The sequence below is a fragment of the Marmota monax genome, unplaced genomic scaffold (genome assembly GCF_021218885.2).
Source record: "Marmota monax isolate L192 unplaced genomic scaffold, Marmota_monax_Labrador192_F-V1.1 WCK01_AAM20220418_F8-fsc00007, whole genome shotgun sequence".
NCBI lineage: Eukaryota > Metazoa > Chordata > Mammalia > Rodentia > Sciuridae > Marmota > Marmota monax.
The window spans coordinates 23048226-23068785 of NW_026692781.1; the positions used below are offsets into that span (position 1 = coordinate 23048226).

General features: G+C 35.4%; 1 non-coding gene across 1 annotated transcript; it reads right to left on the reverse strand.

The window, feature by feature from the left end:
• Nucleotides 1-16381: 16381 nt before the first annotated feature.
• Nucleotides 16382-16454, reverse strand: Trnat-ugu (transfer RNA threonine (anticodon UGU)). Its single transcript has one exon. It is a non-coding gene; the product is annotated as a tRNA-Thr (tRNA).
• Between the last annotated feature and the right edge of the window lie 4106 nt (nt 16455-20560).

Below are 20560 nucleotides of genomic sequence, written 5' to 3' on the forward strand. Positions count from 1 at the left end.
CTCCCGGATCTTTTTCCCTGGAAAAGCTTAGCATTTCGGTGTGAAGTTTGGTTAAAATCAGTCCTAAGCTTTTAAAAGCATTATTAAAAAATAATGCTTTTAGCTTTTAAATTCATTCTGCACCACAGGTCTTAATCCAAGTGAATTCTCTGAAAATGTCTTAATTATTTCTGATTTATGTATTTCTGTGTATTGGAGTATGTAAATCCACAGCATTGTCAAATGCTGAGAGCTCACAGTAAATTGCCTGCAGTGAGCCCATCCCTGTCAGTGAAATAATTCAGATGATTGTCTCCAGTGTTACCCTAATGAAACTTTTGGACTCTTATGCTTTTTTAAAATGGCTTTCTGCAAAAGATAGTCTTTTGCACTTGCTTTTGGACTTGATCTTAGAGTGAACCAAGAAATGAGCTGCTCTGTAATCAATGCAGAAATCCGTGTTGGAATAGTGAGTTATCCTACCACTCCACTTAGAGAAACCATAAAGGATGTTTGTTGGGAAATTCAAAGGCGATGGTGTGTGACATGCGCTCCAGAGGTGGTTCTACTAAGATGAAAGTTCAGGAAACAAAATTCTTTTCTATAAGTTCATAAGTGTTAAACTTTGGGAAGCAATGAACATTCACTCCCACCCACCCTGGAGGAGACCAAGTAATGAAACAGCATGGCAGTTCTCAGAGCTACAGATTTTCAAGATTACTTATATAAAGCTATGGAAGATACATGCATGAGGTATTTGTAATGATTCTTAAAATCTTTTTAAAAACAACAATGTCTCTAATAACTCAAATTTATTAATTACTCTAGAAATTATATATTGAAAATGTTGATATACTGGAAAGCATCACTACATAGTTAAAATTGTGTTGTGTAAATATGTATGAAATACTCAAAAGTGATCTGAAAACTTCTTTTATGTCCTTAAAAAAATTAGCAAACCTGCCAGGCCTGGTAGCCACATGCCTGTAATCCCAGTGGCTCAACAGGGTGGGGCAGGAGGATCACAAGTTCAAAGCCAGCCTCAGCAAAAGCTAGGTGCTAAGCAACTCAGTGAGACCCTGTCGCTAAATAAAATACAAAATAGGGCTGGATGTGGCTCAGTGATTGAGTGCCCCTGAGTTCAATCTCGATACAAAAAGCAAACATCCAAAAAAACCCTTAATCTTTTAATGCCTTGATTCTCATATAGGAGAGAAAAACCAAAGATTTTATTTTGCAAATCTTAAAGAGCTATTCTACCTAGCATTCCAAATATATGTGAAAAGAATAATTTTTTTGAGGTGCTGGGGATTGAACCCAGGGCCCTGTGCATGTAAGGGAAGCACTCTAACAACTGGGATATTTTTCTAGCCCAGGAATATTTTTTTATGTCCTTTAATAAAAATATAGTAAAAAAAAAAAATAGTAAATCTACTTATGCATTTTAAAAGTTTCTGCATTCATAATAGTTTCAGAATACATTAATATAAGTTACAAAATAGGATTTTAGGCAAGGGAAGATAAAACAAATAGATTTGGACCCACAGAACCACAGATTTTGAGAGACAAGAGTGATAGGAAAAAGTTTTTTAAATATAGGTATTTTTTACTTAAATGATGGCATAAATAAAATATATCAAAAGATTGTCATACTCTTTTAGAAAAAGTTTATAGGTTTAAATATACTATAGATGGCTGGAAATAAATTCTCCTTGAGTTTCTGATGTATTTGGTCAAGGACATACCGGCATAGTGGAAGCCAATGGCTCAGCCTATCTCAATTGAGTTCACTTGGCCATCAGAGCCCCCAAGAGCTGTTGGCACTAGCTGTACAAGGTAAGTCGTTTCAGATCTGTGAAGCTTAATTTTGTGCTTCTCATTTTGTGCTTTTCCAGGGATATGCATCACTATTTAGAAAGAATTTAAGTAATATATGCCCTTATTGGGGGAAAAAAATCAAAATGTCTAGGGCTCTCTGATTCTCAAGTCAAACTCAGCAGCAAGCTCATTCAGAAGAAGAAGCAGAATATACACCAGATGTCTGTGAGTGATGTCCTGATGCTAGCATTTCTGGATCTTGGAAAGACCATCTCTACTCTCATGCTCTTTCCTCTTCCAACCCTACATCCCCAAATCAAACACAGAGCAAAATGTCAATGAGATATGGAGAAGTGAATCAGGAATTTATGGGTGATTATTCTTGGACAAGCTCAATACTTGTACATACTTGAGACAAGTGATACATCCTAGAGCTATCTGAATGTAGCTCTTACAGTATCACAAAATAAAAGTACATCTGAAAAAGCACCACAGAGTTTATTAACCACTCAAGATACGTAAGAAATAATATTCAAATATATTAGAACATGATTAACTTGTAAGTCTAAATCAGAGTCAACACATACCAAAAAAGTAGGGCTCACTATCATTGGAGTCATTCTTAAAATTGAGTTTTATTTTTTGTAAACTTACATAAGTATCATTTTTCTTTACCTTTTCTGTTCATCCCTTCTCTAGCACCTCCACCAAGAGACCCAGGTAGCTTTAAACAGTCTTTCCTAAGCACACACTGCTGATGGCACCTGGAATGGTTTTATGAGGCACAAGGAGGTTTTATTTTTATAGTTGATCTCTATAAGTGAATTAGAAATGATATAATAAAACACACCAACCTGTGAATTCACTAATAGAAATTTCAAATAGATCCATTTCTGTAACGTAATGCAAGTCAATCTAATAACATGATAATGAAGTAACAGTAGAAATGGTATTCAGAGAGGAAAAATATGAAGGTGGCATTCAATTTAATGTGGATAGCACTGTTTTGTATTAAAAGGAAAGAAACTTTCTTTTTCTTAGTAGGAAATAAGCATTTATGTCTTGCTCTATGTTGGATCTTGACTGTCCCCCAAAGGCCCGAGTTAAAGGCCTGGTCCCCAGGAAGAGGGTGGAACCTGTAAGAGGGTCCAGTGGGAGGTCTTGAGGTCTCTGAGGGTCTGCCCTTGAAAAAGACTGGGCCCCTGGCTACTTTCCTCCTCCTCCCCCCACCCTCCTCCTCCTCCTCCTCCTCCTCCTTTTCTCTCTCTCTCTCTCTCTCTCTCTCTCTCTCTCTCTCTCTCTCTCTCTCTCTCTCTCTCCCTGAGATAAACATTTTGCTTTGTCATGTGCTCCTGCCATAATGTGTTGTCTTGCCACAGGCCAAAGTGACTGCACCAAGTAATCATGGGCTGAAACTTCCAAAACTATGAACCAAATTAAACCCTTGCCTTTGCAGATTATCTCAGGTACTTTGTTATTGTGATGGGAAACTAATGTCTTTTTCCTCCAGTGAAGCTAATGTGTCTAAGAAAAGACAAAAGCAAAAGAGTTCTAAGAGGGACATTTATAGCAATGAATGCCTTTATTAAAAAATTCAAATAAACAACCTGATGTTACATCTCAAAGAACTAGAAAGGCAAGAATACATTTGACCTGTGGTGTATGAGGAATGAGATAAAGATCGGGTGAAATAGAGACAGAGAAATAGAAATAGAGACAAGAAAAACAAGAGAACAGATCAACAAAACTCAAAGTTGTTTTTTTCTTAAATAATAAAACACATAAAAACATCTTTGGGTAGCCGGATGTGTGGTGGCCCACACCTCTAATCTCAGTGAGTCGAAGGCAGGATATCTCTGGTTCAAAGCCAGCCTCAGCAAAAGCAAGGCGCTAAGCAACTCGGTGAGATCCTGTCTCTAAATAAAATAAAAAATAGGGCTGAGGATGTGGCTCAGTGGTTTAGTGCCCCTGAGTTTAATTCTCAGTAACAACCAAAAAAAAAAAAAATCTTTAGGTAGACTAAGAAAAAAGAGATTCAAATAAGTAAGGTCATAAATGAAAGAACTTGAATTATAACTGATACCACAGAAATACTAAGAATAATAGACTACTGTGAAAATTATGCATCAACAAATTTGATAACCTCGAAGAGGTGGGTACATTTTTAGTCACTTACAATCTACCAAAACCAAATCATAAGTAAATACAGAATCTGAATAGATAAGTAACAAATAAGGAGATTGAATCAGTAATAAAAAGTCTCCCATCAAGGAAAACCTCAGGACCTGTTGGCCTCACTGCTGAATTCTCCCAAACATATAAAGAGTACCAACACTTCCCAAAATATTACAAAAAATTAAAGAGGAAGGAATTCTGACAAACTCATTTTATGATGTCATCACCCCAATACTGATGCCAGATAAGGATACTACAAGAAAAAGAAAAAGTACAGGCCCATATTCCTAATAAGCATAGATGCAAAAGTCCTCAACAAAATACTAGTAAACCACATTCAACAGCACACTTCATCTACCATGATCAAGTGAGATTTGTTCCTGGGATACAAGGAAGTTTCAACATGTAAAAATAAAAAAAAATGTATGATACAAAATGAAAAAAGGATAGTCTTTTCAAATAAATGCTATTGAGAAAAGTGGGTATTCATACAGAGAAAAATAAAATTGGGCCCTTATCTCATATATAAGACATCAATTCCAAATAGATCAAATACTTATATATAAAATCTCAAACTATAAAACTATTATAAGAAACCAGGAAAAATTACACAACACTTGTAAATGCAATACTTTTTTATTTTATCCTGAAATCTCAAGCAACAAAAACAAAAACTGACAAATGGGAATATATAAACAGCTTCTACTCAGTACAAGAGACAATAGTGAAGAGACAACTGACATTATGGGAGAAAACATTTACAAGCATCCTTTTCGTAAGGGGCAAATATCCAAAATATGTAAGAAATTCAAACATCTGAATAACAATAAAACAAATAAATCAATTTTTAAATGGGAAAAGCACCTAAATAGATATTTCTCAAAAGACACATCAACAGCCATCAGATACATGAGAAAATGTTCAACATCACTAATTATTCAGGGAAGAGCTAATTAAACCACAATGAAATATCTGTTAGAATGGCTGTTATCTAAAAGACAAAATATAACAAGTTTAAAGAAGAGGGAACACTTGCATGCTGTTAGGGGGAATGTAAATATGTATAGCCATTACATAAAACAGCATGGAGTTTCCTAAAAAATTAGAAACAGAACCACCATGTTACCCAGCAATCTCACTACGAACCATATCTCCAACAGAAGTGAAATCAGTATTGAAGAGACACCTCTATCCCCATGTTCACTGCATAATTATTTATAAGAGAAAAAATGTGGAATCATTCTTAGTGTCCATCAACAAATACATGGATTAAAAAATGTGATATACACATATGCACACAGACATAATGGAATACTATTCATCCATAAAATAGGATGAGAAAAGGATGAAATCTTATCATTTGTGAGAACATGAAGGACATTTAAATGAAAAAAGCCAGGCACAGAAAGACAGATATTGCATGATCTTGTTTATATGTGGAATCTATAAAATTCAAACTCATAACAGCTGAGAGTAGAATAGGTCTTCAGTTGGGGAAGGATTGGGGAAATTTTGGCCAAAGGATACAAAATTTTAGTTAGGAGAAATAAATTCAAGAGATCTATTGAACATTATTGTGACTATAGTTAATAACAAAATATAATCTTTAGCATATGATAATTATAAATAACAGTTATTAATGGTTAATAATAATAATTGTATACTTGAATATTAAGTCAGTATATTTTCAGTGTTCTCATAAATAACTATGTAGAGTAATGCACATGTTAATTAGCTTGATTTAGTCATTCCACAATGTACACACATTTCCACACATGTTGTACATCATAAATATATACACTTTTATTTACCAATTGTAAAAAAATTATAGTGAGAGAACAAAAAATGAAATCAATTAGCTAAAAACAGAAATAGAAGATATTGTAAATAGGAAAACATTGCAAGGCCCCCTAATCACCACCACTTGTAATGGGTCGCATTCTTTGAAAGCATAAGCTATTACTATTAAAGATGAGCTCTGCTGGAGATTACTGCAACTCCTTGGACAAGGAAGGCAATGATTTAATTAAAGGATGCTTTATAGAAGATAGCTTTAAAATAAGCTATACAAATTGGTGGCCAGGGACGGTGGCATATGCCTGTAATCCTAGCAGCTCAGGAAGCTGAGACAGGAGGCTCTTGAGTTCAAAGCCAGCCTCAGCAAAAGTGAGGCACTAAGCAACTCAGTGAGACCTTGTCTCAAAATAAAATATAAAATAGGACTGGGGATGTGGTTCAGTGGTCAAATGCCCCTGCATTCAATCCCTAGTGTCAAAATAAAAGAAAAAAGAAAAAAAATTGGAAGGAACAATATAAAATTGGTTGGTTTATCAATTAGTGGTATTTTTACTAAATGCTCTTAAAATACACTCAGAATGTGAGTGCTTTTAAGCTTAACTCCTCATATCATAGTTATTATAACCATCATTTTATAATTATTTACAGATAAACTGCTGATAAAACATTAAAATTAAGAGAAAATTCTTAAATCAACCATTATTAAGTGGCATGTTAAAGTAGGAAGGCAGTTTATTTTGTATTTCCAGGTACTTACTTCTCTGCAGAAAAGTTAACCTTAAATGTAATGTATATGATATCTGGTTTAATTTCTCCTTCTGTTAAGAAGAAAGAGATCTATTTTGTTAATCTACCATATTCCCAAGTACACATTTGACTATTTATATATTAAACATTTTAAATTGTTAAATATTGAAGTTGTTTACAGTTGTTTATAAGTGATTTTGAACCAGTGATGAGCATAAGGACACATATTTTTCTTTATTCAGAATACTTATTTAAAATAAGTATTATATAATACATTTCCAGAAACAGAATTACTGATTAAAACTTTTGGAGCTACAGGATAACTTAAATTTCAGGAACTTTCAGGATTTAAAATTTCAACAGGGTCTACATGAAAAACAACTTATTTATTACTCACTTGCCACTACTTTGATAATCAAAAACATTTTAAGGAACTTTTTAATGTTAAATATTTGGATTACTAAAAGATGAATGAAAAACTTTGTCATCTATTTCAGTATGGATAAATTTAGACTAATACAAAAATGAGATTTTTTTTCTAGTAACTTCTCTCAGTCACATTTTCTCCTTCTTACCTACCACTCTGATGCATAGGATGCAGGATCAGAGAAAAGTTTCAGTGTCGGCTGGCATTTCTCTTTGTTCTTGCTACTCAATGTGCGGTAATTGAAACAGTAAAAGCATGATCATGTGATAACTTGTTAAAAGCATAGAATCTCAGCCTTCATCCTACACCTACTGAGTTAGAATCTGTATTTTAAAAATCCCTAAGTGATGTACATAAATTTTGAGGAGGAATTTTAAAATCAGAAGAAACTCATAATAAGAAGTACTCATTTGAAGCATGGATTCTGGGACCAGTGTGTTTGAATTTGAGTTCCAACTCTGCCACTTACTGTATGACCTTGGCCAAATTATTTAGCCTCTCTGTGCCCCAATTTCCTCATTTGAGGAAGTATAGGGATTGTAATAGTATCTATCTCATGAAGCTCTTGTGACAAATATATGTGTTTAGATTAGTGTTTGGTACAGAAAAAGAACCATACAATTATTGTATTAGCTCTTATTATGACTTAAGATTCTTTGCTGACTAGCATTCTAGAACATTTGGAGATGCCAGTGACTGACTTGAAAGATAGTAGTGGGGGCATTCTATTAATTAATATGAGTTTAAAAAGTTGAGGAAAGTTCCATGGAGGAAGTGGGAATTTAGAACAATTTTATGGGATAACTAAGTTGGGAATCACTAGAGACCAAAGCATTAAGGGCATCTAAGGGGAAACAGACTTAGAAGCAAGAATAAATGAATATATTGGTGTGTATTATGTGCCAGGAATTTTGAGGAAGGCATAAGGTGGATAGAGCCAGAAGGCTTGTTAGGAGCTAAGATTGGATCCTCATACTTCCAGACCAAAAAGAGGAAAAAAAAAAAAAAAAAAAAAGACTTGACTACAAGAAACCTAGAAAAAATAGTTTTTGTTCTGTCTTTGTTTTCTTACCAACTAATATAATAAATATCAGTAGGCAAATTAGCAGGAAATTAGTAGGAAAACAGTAGGCAGAATGGGGTAGTCGATAAGAGAGCAAAAGGAATAGCAAAGGATTGGGGCTGTAGGTCCGTGGAAGAGCACTTAACCTAGCACACGTGAGACCCTGGGTTCTGTCCCCAGAAGCATAAGCAAAAAAAAAAGGGAATAAGAAGCAGGACTGGGTGTTAGACAGTATGTTACAGAAGAAGCAACTGTAGCTCCAGGATTTCGAGTCTGAAGGACAAGCAATGTGCTGGTACTTTTGGTAAAAATGGGAACACAGGAATATAACTGCTTTCAGGGACAGGTATGTTTGCTTTGGGAAGTACCAAATGCTGTACCCCAGCAAATCATGCAGCAGGTGCAGCAGAAAGTACTGTAATCAGAAAAGCAGCAATAATACTCTTACCTTTCATTCTTTATATTACTGAGCTCATTACTAGCATCAAATGCTTAAAATTATCATACTGTGTCATTCATATTATCAGTGGGGTGGGAAACCTAGCTTTGCTTCATCCTAAAAATGCCATTACTGCAGGAATTGGTTAAGATTCCAAAAATATTTGATCCTCAAATTTATGATGAGCAGTGAGAAAAGGCAAGATGAAGGAAAAACCTCAAAATTCTGGTGATATCTTTGTTTCCTATGTCTATTTGAAATTCTCAAAATCTTCTAAATATTTCTTAAAAGTAAACTAAAATGAAATCAATTGCAGTGTTGCTTTTTCTATGAATCAATGAAAGACCTTGAAAGAAACGAATCTCAGTCCATTATTCTTGTCCCAGGAACATATTTATATTCAGCCTGAAAGAAAGCAAAAGAAGTAAAATATGTAGCTTTCAGACTTTTATTAAGTACTCCTAGACCTAGGTGGCAAAGGTATTCTTTTTGGTTCTAGCACAATTCACTGTCCACGAGACTATTCACCAGCCCAGATAATATTTTACCAGAGACTCTTGCCTGTAAATGAAACAGAAGCAGAAAAAGTGACTGGGAGGTGGCATGTGTATTATCATAATACTGATCATTGGGTAAAGGTGCATTTATGAGCAAATCTAGGACTGCCTAGCAACCGTTTCCAGGCAGAGAGTGGCTGGGAACTGGCTGCTGCTGCGTTTCAGGAGCCAGCAGCCTATTTCTACACACTTACAGGATACCTGTTTTGGATTCCAGTTTTAAGGTACAGTTTTTCTCAGCAACTCTTAATTCTAAATATTTTGTTTTGTGGTGATTGATACAATAAAACCAATATTATTACTTTCATTCCATAATTGAATATAATGAATATATAGACTTTTAACTACAATGGAATATAACGTCAAAGTCAGGAGCTGCCATGTTTTAAGAACCACTCAGCCCATAGGTTTTAGACCTAAGCTCTGCCACATTCTCAAAGACTGTCCCCAGCTTTATGCCCACTTCTAAGAGTCTAAGATGTGGTATTTAAACATACTCCAGAACCTTTTCAACTTCTGAAAAACCCATCGCTACTCTTCTTGATGGAGTCACTTCTTCTACTTCTGCTACCAATTATGATAATATTGACTTGCACCTGTCCTTTGCTGCAGGATATGCTAAGTTAACAGCAGTGAGGCAGAGTTTCTAGAGTAACAAGGGAGGCCTCCAGGAGGAGCAGATAGGCCTTATTGAGTGGAAGACTCTCCAGGGAGAAGAGTACTCAGAAACAGTTGAGGAATGTGGTCAATGATACTCTCATACTGGTCAAGCACTTCCTGATGATACTCCTGAACAGTCCTGCCACTCTAATTCTGCCCATGTTTCCTGTTCCTAGAGCCCTACATACTTCCCAATGTATATATACCCTTACATTCAGGCAACCATCCACATCCTCTTCCCCATAGCTGCCAGGAAGTCCCACCCTCTTTCCTTGCCCATGTTCTTACTGTCACTAGATCCTCTAAAAGTCCCATTTCTTTGCAAAACCCCTTCCTCTATACTCTCAACCACTTTTACAGAATATTCCACCACATCTTCACTTTAGTTGAAATCCCAAGGAACATACTTTATTTTCACTGTCCTTAAACATTCTGCTCTCTGTCCGCATGAACCAGAACCAGGAGATTGACTGTCATCTTCTTCTGCTCTCTATGCCACTTGCTGACTTTTACAGATATTTTCATGAGAAGTCTCTCTTCATATGGGAGACAATGTACAAATTAAGTGCATAGGATTTGGATTGGATCCATGTTTGAGAATGTTGGATATATCAACAAATATTTCTAAGTGTCAGTTTCCACATTGAAAAGAGGAAGCAAGAACAAGAATATCATTTTGCAAGGTTGTTATAAGGATTAAATCATTAAATCATTCTCTTTACAAATATTTTCTGATTACTATGAGCCAGGAATTTTTAAAATACCCAACAAAACAATTTCTGCCCTCATGAAACGCGTGATCTCATGGGGGAATAAATTCTTTGAAAAGGTAAATATGAAAGCATACTTCCAAAATCTAATATGAAAAAAATACAATGAAGGTTTAATTGAAGGTCTAATTTAGATGGAAGAGGTGGTTGGGAGGGCCTTAGGAGGTAACATTTAAAATGAGAACAAAAGATAAATAAGGATCAGGCAAAGGAGTAGGGGATGGGAAAGAGGAAACTGCAGACAGAGGGGCAGTTTGGCATATTCCAGAGACTGAACAATGGCCATAGTAAGTAAGTGTGTCACAGAGTGTGATAGAGACTGGGCTAGGGAGATCAACTGTGGGAACTGAATATGAAGGTTGTTATGGCTTTGATCTGAAATGTCCCCCAAAATCCACTGTAGAAAGTTTTATAAGTTGGGCTTTGAGGCAATGGTTAGGGCTCTGATCTCATAGTGGTTTAATCCATTTGTTCCGTGGACTAATCCATTTGATGAATTAATGCATTTATAGCTGAATGGACTACTGGGAGGTGGGGCCTAGTTGGAGGAGGTGGGTCACTAGGGGAATGCCCTGCTCCTCCCCCACCCCCTTCCTGGCTGCCATGAGCTGAGCAGAGTTCTCTGCCATGCCCTTCCACTGTGATGTTTCTGCCCTGGAGCCAGGTGACCATGGATTAAATTCTCAAAATCATGAACCAAAATAAATCTTTCCTCTTCTAAGTTGTTCCTGTCAGGTATCTCAGCGACAAAAAGCCAACTATCACAAATACCATAATGAGGAGTTTTATTTTCATTTTAAATACAATGAGAATCAATAATTTTGAGCAAGGGTGTAACATCATTTATCCATTTAAGAGATCTCTTTGAGGACAGTGCTTGGAGCACCATAGCTGACTTGGTAAATGAAGTTGTATTTACATAGGCCTTGCTCTCTAATATTTATTGGGTATAGTGTACCTAGGTCCCAGTTTTTCACTAGACTCTTATCACTACCTTTTGATTAGCTCAGCCAACATTCCTACTTCAAAACCTCCTTGACATTCACAACTCCAAGGGCCACTCGGGAATTAATTTCTCAGGGCCAGGGACCACCCACACCTGTGAAATCTTGGATGCCAGTGGCTGGATACAGTGGCAAACACATGTAATCCCAGCTACTCAGGAGACTGAGGTAGGAGGAAGGTGAGTTTGAGGACAGCCTGGGCAACATAGTAACACCCTGTCTCAAATTTTTAAAAAATAATAAAATCTTAAATGCCAATAAAATATTCTGACTACAATTTCAATCCTTCTACTTCCTACCACACTCCTTCAGAGTGTAGGAAAGATAAACATGAGACAACCACAATGAGAAGGAATTTGGGTTTTGTTTTGTTTTGTGGACATTGAGACTTAGGAACTTAAACTAGTGGGGGAAAGCCTGAATTTATAGAGTTGCTTAATTTTTTTTTAAAGTCTTAGCTTAAAATAAAAGTCCTAATAAATTGCTTGAATCCTATATTCACTGATATCAATATTACTGTCTGTACTTTCTTCTTGTTCATATTAATTCATATTTTTTTTTCTTTAATGAATTATGTTATCTTAGGAATCACTCTCATATGCAGCACAGGAAAGGGTTTTGCTTTATGATAGAAATATTATTTGTATCATGTACAATCCAGATTCAAGGAATGAACATAAACTCCACTCTTAAATAGAAATTACAAGTAACTGTTACCATTTGGGTAGAAAAGTGATCTACTCCAGATCATGAGGCAAATTGCCTATATAAGAGCTAAAGAGATATTTGCCTGAAGGCAGATCTCCCACTTGAGGAAAATGTATGGGATGGAGAGACTCTCTGGTCTTTTCCAAGGCTTATTTTAGAACTCTTCATGAGCTGGAAGAAAAAGCCAGGATTTGGACAAGTGCTTCTCAGCACACTGATGTCCATTCAGCATTAGCCACAGGAGCAAGGACAGCCAGCACAGAGGACTGCAGCTCTCCTTAATCTAGGAATGAAACATTTTCTCTCCTTTTTTCCTGTATTTTCCCCCAGATATGGAATAGAGAGAAGGAAGGTTTCTGGGAACTGGAACTTTGCCTTCCTTCTCACTCTAACCTAATAATAGTCATAGACTTAACCTAAGTTAAAGAAGAGAAGAAGAGCTAATACTCAGAAAGATGTATTTCTGAAGGTTGAAAATGACTGGTGGCTATAGAGTCTGTCCATGATATTAAAGAAATCTCTCCACAACAAGAAAGGGGGATTTAACAGAGCATAGATGACAGGGTGAGGAAAGAAGTAAGAATCAGAGGTAGATGATGCAGGAGGGAAGGAGGCATAGTTAATAGGATATAAATAACATACTGGAATAGACGGCATGGACTTGGAAGGATTGGAGCCAGAATTTGAATAGGAAACATTGAAGGAAAAGATATAAAGATTGGATGTGGGAAAAAAATATTTAGAAGACCAGAGTTTGGAAAGTCAATATCTTCAAAAAACATTTTTTTTTTTTTGTAATGAAGTCTTCTTAATGAAGGCAGCTTGAACAGCACGAGATTTAGAATGATCAGAATACTAATGCTTAAACTGACCAAAGGTGAACAGAAACAAATAAATAATTTTTGTACTATTAACAAACTATAAAAAAATTAAAGGATCATCTGGTAAAAAATAAAATATTATATAATGACAATGAATAATATGTTTTTATATAAATCCTAGTAACAAAAACATGAATTCTTTCAAAATTCAGTAAACATAATACAATCTGAATTTGAATAGTTTGGAAGAAATTGGATAAAGTGATTTTAAAAGATATATGGAATGATTAATATAAAACAGAAAACTAGTGAGCAGTAACTTGCTTCACTAGATTGAAGTATTTCGTGACCTCCTTGTTGGCTTCGATTTTGACTTTGAAAAGTCAGAACAGAATAGAGAGCTGAGAAATAGATCTCAGTACATGTGGGTATTTGATACATAACAAAAATGGTATTTTAAATAAAAAGAGAAAAGATGGGTTATTTTTAAAATAGTACTGATCCAACAGCCTACTAATCTGAAAAAAATATATATATATATATTGAGATATGTTCTAGATAGATAAAATAAAAGAAAAAAGAAATAATAGGTTTTATTTATACATGAATTCAACTTGATTAACCAAGATAGGACTTGGAAGATACAAAGAAAAAATACAGGTAATTTAAAAATCTGTATGGCAAGCAAAGAATTAAACTTAAACCAAAAAGAAAGGAATATTACACTCAACAAGAGCTTTCAAAATGAAATGATAAGAGAAACACATGATAGAGAAGATCCAAAGTATAATATACAAAAGACCTTACAAACAGATGAAACAACATAAATAACCAAACAGAAACAATGGGCAAGTGCAATTTGCAGAAAAGCAAATTCAAATGGTCAATAAACTTGAAATCCTGCCCAACTTTGCAAGGAGTTAAGAAAATGAAAACATGAAACAACAATCCTAACAACTATTTAGATTAGAAAAGTTGAAAGTGAAAATTCTTCCTGCTGACGAGGTTTGGGGAGAAGGGTACTGTGTACATGTAGAAATGTTCATTGTTTCAGCCTTTTAAAAATGCAATCTGATATTGTCCATTGAGATTAAAAATACATTCATCTCTCCCATTCTTAGGAATCTATCCCCCAGAAACACAATGACTACTAGCTAAGGCATAACACAATTATGTTTATTTTGTTTGCACTAGTAAAAGATTTAAGACAGAGCGTCCTTCAGTATTATGGCATGGCACACCCTTGTCATGTAGTATCATGTAGTCACTGAAAGAAGGCAGTTTGGTTCTTGTGAAGCATTTCCTGAGTTAGCTCTTTGTTTGATCCTTAACAAACTTATGAGAAGTAGACAGTGATAATTCTACAGAAAAGGAAACTAAATTATAGAGATGACATTATTATAAAACAAATGACTCCTTAATGCACACACACATACATACACACACCACAGCATGCTGTAGTTATATAGAGTATGTTTATATTCCAGAAAAACAAGGAATGTTACACATGGGATTACGATGCTAACAGATTTGTTAATATTGCTACTTATGTGGGAACTAAATTTACTATTTATAAATAGCCAAGATATTTTAAAATAACGTAGAATATTATCTCATATAGATGTGTGTAAAAGAATGGTTGGGTTCTATACATTTTTGTTTTTCCTTGACTTTAAAAAATTTTTAATTGTATTATTTTTAAATGGAAATGTGTGATGGAAGGAAGGGGAAGCTATCTCCATTGTGAATAAAATGTATATAATAAGGACAATAATTCTATAAATTAACATTTAGATTATGTCTCCCATGTATCTAGAAGGTAGAGTGGTTATATATAAGACTTAAACATATAGCGTTGGTTGGTTTTAGCAGGAATTAAATTTAACCTATGTTTTATTATATATAGAGGTCCTTCAACAAATAATTTCACTTACAAATTTGGTGACAAACTATTTCTCACATTAAATACTTTGAAGTAAATTCAACAAGGTTGTACCTGTTGAATAAGAAATGGTAAGAATTTGTCTTTACAATCTTAATTATTTATATATTTTAAATAAATTTTATTAAAGCTATAATCAACATTGCTTTCAATGTTACAGATCAAGTTATAAATTCCTGAGGGGATTCCCAGCATGATGTTGTCATTAAAAGAGTCCATCATCCTTTTGATTCTATCAAAATTATCAGTGGATAATTTTGTCCTGAGCATTATACAAACCCCAGGCAGAAAGGAGGAGAACAACAAACCCAGATCCCGAAGTTCTCACTGACCCAGGGAGAACACAGCAGAGGTGATCTAAAGTGCAACAGGCAGGGCAGAGGACAATCACAGGCAGAAGCCTCACTGAAGCAGGGAGGCACATTTGGAAACAGGAGCGGGCAGGAGAATCTACCATTGCTATCCATTTTGTTGGGGTGGGGTTTCCTCATAGGAGAACCAGGCCTCCTTGAGGAGGAGGCCTAGTGATTTCTGGGGATGAGAGACTTTTGGGCCAAGATGAGGATGCAGGAGGATTAGAATATATTAGGATGGGGTTGATGTACAGAATAATAGTGGGACTCGCCAAAGCTGAGAAAACAGGAGTGGGTAGTGCACTAAAAAAGGTAGGGGTCCTGGTTTGGGATTGGGCATTTGTCTATCTTCCTCTATATGCAAGTTATGATTAGCAGACCTTGACCTCCACCCAATTTGGTAAAAGTTATGTTGGTGTTGTAACTGCCTTGGTTGGGGTCCCAGGAAGTCTTGCCTGTGGGCTTGACCATGTGGTAAGACTGAAGGGCAAGATTGCCCAGGAAGTTTGTGGGAGTTCTATGTTGATGGGTACTATTGTTTGTGTTGAGCAGTTATATCTCACTTTGTTCATAAATCACTGTTAACAATAGTGTTTTGTGAGTATAAAATATCCTTTTTATGAGATTGTGAGCTAAACTGTTTAGACTCAATTTCTGGGAATCTTTGGCATTCTTCTCTGAATTCGGGACATGCCCTATTCCATTTGTGAAACAGAGTTGCTGGAGTGTGTGGTTCTATTTGGCTGTGACTGGAACTTGTTTCTTTGAGCTCCCTTTGTATTGTGAGGCTCAGTGTTCCAAGTTCTCTTGGCCCTAGGGTCCTTGACTGATGACTGCTTTGTAACCACATATTTCTAGCCAATATGACTGCAAAGTAACAAAGCTTACCAGTATCATTCAGTATCTGGGACTGAGCGATCACTTTAAGAAAAAAAGGCTGAACTTATGACTCAAAAGCAGACTTTTGGCATACTTGGGAAAGGAAAGTATCAAAGTAGCCAAGAGAAGAAAGAATGTGAACAAGTTCAAATTTCAGCTTTCCATTCTTAATAGGTAGCCAATGTGGCCCCTTCTAAATTTCTGTTCTTTGAGTTTTTATTTTTTTTTTAATTTTGTTTTTTTGGTGATGCTGGGGATTGAACCCAGGGCCTTGTGCATACAAGGCAAGCACTCTACCAACTGAGCTACAACCCCAGCTCTGTTCTTTGAGTTTTTAAACTAAAGTCTTTGTATCTGAAAACATTATTTGAACTAGGATTTTCCAGTGCCAAACTGGGAGTAATTTTATGAGTTTAGAATTTGAGGAGCACTGGCATTAGTTCTTTGTTAAAGGTCTGGTAGAATTCAGCTGAGAATTTACCTAGTCTCGGGCTTTTCTTTGAAGGCTCTTTATTATTGTGTCAATTTTATTGCTTGTTATTTTTCTGTATAGGTTTTCTGTATCCTTTTGGTGCAGTTTTTGGGTCATATGTATCTAGAAATGTGCTCATTTCTTTTAGAATTTTCTTTTTTGTTGGAGTATGAATTTTCAAAATAGTCTATAATGATCCTCTGGATTTCTATAATCTCCTTTTTCATCTATAATTTCATTAATTTGGAACTTTTTCTATTTTGGTTAGTTCAACTCTAATCTTACTTATTTTCTTCCTTCTGCTGTTTTTGGAATTGGTTTGTTCCTGTTTTTAAAGGGCCTTTGAAATGCATCATTCAGTTGTTCACTTGTTTTTTTTGGTTTTTTTTTTTCTTCTAGTTTCTCAATGTAGGTCCACTTAGCTGTAAACTTTCCTCCTTGAACTATCTACATAGTACCCAAGTAATTTCTGATATTTTGTAACTCTTTTTTTTCTTTGATCTTAAGAATTTTTAATTTCTCCCCTGATTTTTCTATGTCATTCATAGTTCAAAAGTATATTGTTCAACCTGCATGTGTTTATATTGTTTCTGTAATTTTTCTTAGTGTTGATTTCTAATTTCATTCCATTATTAACTGATAAAATGCAAGGAATTATACTGATTTTTTTATGTTTGCCAAGACTTGCTTTGTGGCTTAAAATATTATCTACTTTGGAAAAGATTCTATTAACAGCTAAGAAGAAAATGAATTTAACTATTGTTGGATGAAATATTCTATAGATGTCTGTTAGACCCATTTGGTTTAAAATATATTTTAGGTCCAAAGAGTCTTTACTGAGTTTATGTCTAGATGATCTATCTATTGGTGAGAGTAGTGTATTGAAATCACCTCATATTACTGTATTGGAGTCCATCTGAGTCTAGAACTCTAGAAGTGTTTATGTAATCAGGTGTACTGACATTTGGGGCACAAATATTTACTATTGTTATGTCTTCTTGCTGAATTGTCCCTTAAACAGTATGAAATGACCTTATTTTGATTAATTTTGACTTGAAATTTGCTTTGTCAGACATGAGAGTAGCTACTCCTCCTTTATTTCAGGATCTGTTTGCACAGAATATCATTTTCTATCCTTTCACTTCTAGTCTGTGACTGACAGTCTTTGCCTGTGAGAGTCTCTTGCAAACAACATACAGTTGAGAATTTGAATCCATTCTGTCAGTCTATATCTTTTAATTGGAGAATTGAGGCTATTTACATTCAGTGTTACTCTAGAGAGATGTTTATTAACCCCTGCATTTTGATTTATTTATAATGTTCAATTCAGCCCTATTTCTCATTTGATTAGCTACTCTTCTAATGAGATTCATCCATTTGTGAGCTCTGGAGTTTGTTTCTAATTTTTTCTATGTGTATTGTTTAAGTATTTTCTGTAGTGCTGGTTTAGTAGTCATGAATTTTTTAGTTTCTGCTTGTAAGGTTTTTATTTATTCTTCAATTCTGAAGAATAAATTTATATTGGGGCACAAATACTTTTTTTTATTTTTTTATGAATATATTTTAAATGAAGGGATAGCTTTGCTGGATATCAAACCTTGGGAGTTATTTTCTTTTTTATTGATTTTTTAAAATATTAAAAGACAGTGGAATACATTACAATTCTTATTTCACATATACAGCACAATTTTTCATATCTCTGGTTGTATAGAAAGTATGTTGACACTAATTCGTGTCTTCATACATGTACTTTGGATAATGATGTCTATCGTATTCCACCATCCTTGCTATCCCCAGAAAGAAGTATGGAGATTCCTTGGAAATCTGGGAATGGAATCACCATTTGACCCAGCTATCCCTCTCCTTGGTCTATACCAAAGGACTTAAAAACAACGTACTACAGAGACACAGCCACATCAATGTTTATAGCTGCACAATTCACAATAGGTAAAATGTGGAGCCAACCTAGATGCCCTTCAGTGGATGAATGGATTAAAAAATTTGGCATATATACACAATGGAATTTTACTCAGCAATAAAAGAGAATAAAATCATGGCATTTGCAGGTAAATGGATGGCATTGGAGAAGATAATTCTAAGTGAAGTTAGCCAATCCCAAAAAAACAAATGCCAAATGTTTTCTCTGATATAAGGAGGCTGACTCATAATGGGGTAGGGAGGGGGACATGGGACGAATAGATGAATTCTAGATAGGGCAGAGGGATGGGAGGGAGTTATTTTCTATTTTAGAGTTTGTGCTGGAAATCAGAAGTAATTTCTTGCCTCAGTCTGGCTGGGCATAATTCAGGAGCCACTTGTCAAAAGAAACAAACTTTATTTTTAGAACACACACACACCACACCACACAGCTCCTCAGGAAAAACCCTCAGAGCCCAACTGCTACCACCGGCTTCCCACAAGCCTCTCAACCTCCCCCACTCCTCCTGCTCTTGAGGCCAATTGGCTGGGTCACGTGGGCGGAGCCAAAAAAAGTCCCCCAATGAGCAGCTCTGTGGTCTGAAAGGGCAGGGAAACAGCCCAATGAGCTTCACCGCAGAGGAGCCAATCAGTTGGCAGCTAGAAATTTGCTGGGGCCCCTTTTGGCTGTGGCTTTCAACAATTTCTGACCACTAAATATGACCTAATGTTTTTCTCTTAAAAGCTTTTAAAATATTATCTTGGTTCTGTATATTAGCTATTTTAAATTGTAACATGTTATGGAAAAGTTCTTTTTTGATCTTGTCTATTTGAGTTTCTGAATGTGTCCTGCATCTGGATGTCCATCTCCTTCCCAAGGTTTTTTCTTGTATTATTTTCCTGAAAAGTTATCCATTAGCCTGTATCTCAGATCCCTCTTCATTTGCAATGATTTTTAAATTTGATCTCTTAATGTTGTCCCAGAGTTCCTATATATTCTCATTGTGGCTTTACTTACTTTCTTTTCTTTAATACTGTTAGAATATTTAAGGCTGGCTGCTTTTGTCATCTAGCTCTAAGATTCTGTCTTCTATGTACTGTACTCTTGGAGACTTTGAACTGTTAATGTGATTTATTGTCTTTTATTTCCACAATTTCTTTTTTGGTTCTTTTTAAATATATCTACTAAATTTCTCATTCATATCTTATACTGACTTACTAAATCCATCCATGGGTTTCTTGTATTTCTTGCATTTCTATGTTGAGATTTGTGCATACATGGGGATGGATTTCTCTTCCACTTTTATGTGAGGACCTTTTTTGGAAAAAAGCCTTCTCTTGATTAATTAATTGTTCTGGGATTGTATAGGGTATTGTGAATTGTTGAATATATTTTCAAGTGGGTTTTGTTTTATTATTTCCCTCCTAGTTCTTTGGGGGTGATTAGTGTACTTTGATCAGTATGTATTGTGTTACAGCTTGAAGATCCTAATTTCTCTGTATATCTCACAAGATTGCAATTGTGTTGTATAGGGCAGGGTATATGAGGTACACCCTCTGTGACTGCTCTTCTAAATTCGACAATTCTGTGTGATATAAAGGTATGTGATTGATCTCGATGAAGGCCCCTTGTTGGTGTAGTGGCCATAGTCTGTGTTATTTCTCTCTGCTGTTGCTATAGGAGCAGATGTCCATGAGTGGGACCCAAGGGTCCTCCCTCAGCAGTTTCTAATTGGGGTCTGGTTGCCTGGTTAGGGATTTTGAATGCTATTGTCTTTGTGTCAAATTATTCCTGAAGTTCAAACATGATTCAGTTGTGTGGGAAGGAAGGCTGTGATGTCTCTTAGGTGGGTTGGGGGTGTAGCTCAGCAGCACAGCATCTACTCCAAGAACTCATAGTGTCACACTAGATTCTTAGCACCTCACAAAAAAGGGAAATAAATAATAGCAAGGAGCAGTAGCAAAGAATATACAACATTTTAAAAATATCAGGTGCCTACTATGACATTCATAACACTAATGACCATAAAAA